Source organism: Dendropsophus ebraccatus, chromosome 3 (assembly GCF_027789765.1).
Source record: "Dendropsophus ebraccatus isolate aDenEbr1 chromosome 3, aDenEbr1.pat, whole genome shotgun sequence".
Classification (NCBI taxonomy): Eukaryota; Metazoa; Chordata; class Amphibia; order Anura; family Hylidae; genus Dendropsophus; species Dendropsophus ebraccatus.
In genome coordinates, this window is record NC_091456.1 from 91,684,336 (window position 1) to 91,687,884 (window position 3,549).

Below are 3,549 nucleotides of genomic sequence, written 5' to 3' on the forward strand. Positions count from 1 at the left end.
GACCTACTCCTCTCCACTCCTCTGAACTCTCTCTACTCTTCTCAGCACGCAACCAAGTCAGCATTGCTACGCTACTCTACCTCAACAACTCTCAGTACAGATCTGGTGAAGCCAAATTTGTATCAGTCACGTATCATTCATCTGTATTCTAGAAGATTTATCAGTAAAAAAAGAGTTTATTTATTCTATTGCACCAGCACCTACACACAGGTTACACTGTCCTTGGGTCATCTCCCCTTTCTGTGGGTGGTGGTACCGACAGTCCGGGTGGGTTGTAACTCCATTCCGGACCACCGTGATAAGAGCCCAAGGGACCCATCACAACCCGGCAGGTCACCGACCATTGGGGAAAAGTATAGCCAGACACAAAAAACTAAAAGCAGGTATGCCTTCATACCTGTGTGCTAAGTTAGCACTGGCGTCACAACAACCTACCGCCTGGCTGAGCTATATTCCACCGACAAACCACCACAGCAGTGGAGTCACACAGTACCATCTAGCAAGTGACCGGTCGCAGCTGCAAAGCGGCTCTACCACACCCAGACAACAGCTGTAAACATGACAGACAGCTCAGAGTGCCTAGCAGGGAGACAGAGCTTTACACATTGCGATTTATCTGACAGATTTTTTAAGCCAAAGCCAGGAACAGACTATGAACAGGGAACAGGTCATAAAGGAAAGATTGAGATATCTCCTCTTTACAAATCCATTCCTGGCTTTGGCTTGCAAAATCTGTCAGATTAATCTCTCTGTGTAAACACACCATAAGATATAGTTGTTGTCATGAGAATACCCCTTTAAAGCAAATCTGTCAGCTGCTATTCATGTTCAGAGCTGCTGACATTGTTAGATTGCTATTAGAACACTTGGTACCTTTCATATATCAGCTTGTGCTTCCGGAACATAGAAAAATGCTTTTATTCTTGAGTACAAAGAATCAAAGAGGCTTTCTTAAGCTCCTTGCAGAAAAAGCTGTAAGGGGCAGTTCACACTACAGAATTTGTGCAGAATTTCAAGCAGAGTCCACGTCAATTCTGTGGGTGGATGTTCAAGTGGATTCCATGTGAATTCTTTGAGCGAATGGCAGAGTGTGTGTGAGACATCCTATTGAACGAATGGGACAGGCCGAACTTCAACTTGAAACTCTGTGAAAATTCAGTAGTATCAACGGCCCATAACGCCTCCTTACTCCCCTTCCCATACCTTAAGGTGGAGTATGGCACGGGCTAGATAGAAATAGGTCTTGGGCAAGGAAGTGACTGAAGTTTGACTTAGAGAACTGGGAATGTAGAGGTATGGATAAATTTGGCTGGGGAAAAAGGGGAACTCTGGATAGGGAAAATTATTTTCTATTAAAAAATACATTGAAAGCTACATAGATGTCGCTATATCAAGTATTACCGTGTCTGTGCAGTTCTGTCGCACTGGTAATTGAAAACTGGCCTCCACTCCATCTAATACTCCCTCTGCTCTCTCCCCACAGGAGACAAAGATAATGTGACCACTGTCTCACATTCAGTTTGCTGAACACAGTTGAGGATGCAGTCATAAGAGAGGGCAGGAAAGAAGGAGGGGTGTTGTTGGAGAGGGGATGGGGTTATGTGGTAGGAGAAACAGGGTGTTCTAAACGAGCACCACAAAGACTAGTGGGGGATGTAGTCTGAGCAGTACAGGGGAAGAGGAACAGCAAAAGAGACGGAGCAGGCTGAAAACTGTATCAGAGGAGCGGTACTATTGTAAAACCACATGAAGTGTCAGGGGGAACATGGGGAAAAAACTTGCATTGTTTGGAACCTTTTTTTTTAACAAGTTCCCCTTTAAGCTGAAAAATGGCAGTATATAGAAAGAGGTTCAATATTGGACTGGGAGAACAAGTATGGCTGGATTGCCATAAATACCCAGCTTTGGACAAATATGACAACTGGGCAGGCCAAGGGAGTGTAATAATCTGGTGGAGACATTCCTATGAAACCCTTGCTGTGTGCAGGTGAGCATTATCTGGTAAAAAATGCAGATCTAGATCTTGGCCGTGAGAGACAACACATGCGGCTACAGGATATACTGTATGTATTACTGAGATATAAGTGTCCCCTGTATCACTGCTAGGGGGTGACTGACTGGCATATACGATTGTTCCCAAAATATATCCCATCCCTATCCCATCATAGAAGCAATTGGGGCAGTGTGTTTCTTTCAACAAAGGCAGTGTTGAATTGCTTACTGTGAGGCCTCCATTTTCAGACCTGAGGGACAGTTCCCGTCATATCCCAAATAAAACTTTGATTTGTTTTTAAAGACAATACGGTTCCAGTCCATATTAGTCCAGGTTCCTCATTACTGACAACAGTGCAAACAAAGGCAACATGGCTGGTAGTCAATGGCAGGACATGTAATGGGTGCCATGGCACCCAATTTCTTTCTGCTAAGTGCCTGGAAATAGTGCAGAGACAGGGGTAAGTAATAAATGTTCCATCTGTGTCTGGATGCTGGACAAGAAAATTGTAGGAAATGCTTGGTTGTCAGCGGCTAAAATAATCCTCTAGTTCCACTAGTTATCTCTCAGGGCCATCCAGAACTTGTTTGTGGTGTGCATGCAAGTTAAGGTACGAAAGCAAGTTAAGGTACGAAAGCTGAGCTGCGATTGGTTGCTACAGGACCGGCCTTAGGGTCCTATTCCACTGCCCAATGGGGACCCGATCAACGATGTAAACGAGCGCCGATCTGCTAGATCGGCGCTCGTTTACTGGGCCTATTCCACGGCCCGATGATCGTTAAGCGAGGGCTGCAGGGACATTGTTACCGATGTCCTTGCAGCCCTTGCACCATACATTACCTGTCCGGGCTTCTCCTTCGCTACGGTGGAATAGTGGTGCGCGGTGGTCCCGGACAGTGATTGGCTGAGTGGTCTGTCAGTTCAGACAGCCCCGCTCCGGAGCTGCTGCGCGGGACCCCGGGAGAGAACGAGACCTGCAGCCCGGACAGGTAATGTATGGTGCTGCTAAAATAGTTGGTCGCCGCCGTGCACCGCTATTCCACCGTAGCGATGCGCTGGTGGCGATAGATGATTTAAGGTCTGACCCTAAATGAACGATCAGTGGATGACACGATCATCGGCTGATCGTTCTCTGTATGCAACAAAGCGGTAATCGGCCGAATTGGGCCAATTCGGCCGATTTTCGCTCTGATTCGGCCGATTATCGCTCCGTGGAATAGGCCACTTACTGTAGATCAGGGGTGTCAAATTCAAATACACAGTGGTCCAAAATTAAAATATTGGACAAAGTCGCAGCCAACCTTGATAATTATTGAGGCGCGAATGACACAGGAATGGCACTGTCAGAGAAGCATGCAGCATTCCTGGCACTGTCAGTGTGGTGTCATGATTAAACCCCCAACCCATGTAATAGCCAACCCCCCAATATTGCCCCATGTAGTAGCCAACCCAACCAAAATTGCCCCACATATTAGCCAGCCCTCCCAATAGTGGCCAAATAGTAGCCAGCCCCCCAAGTGTCCCATATAGTAGCCAGCCCTCCCCATAGTCTCTTT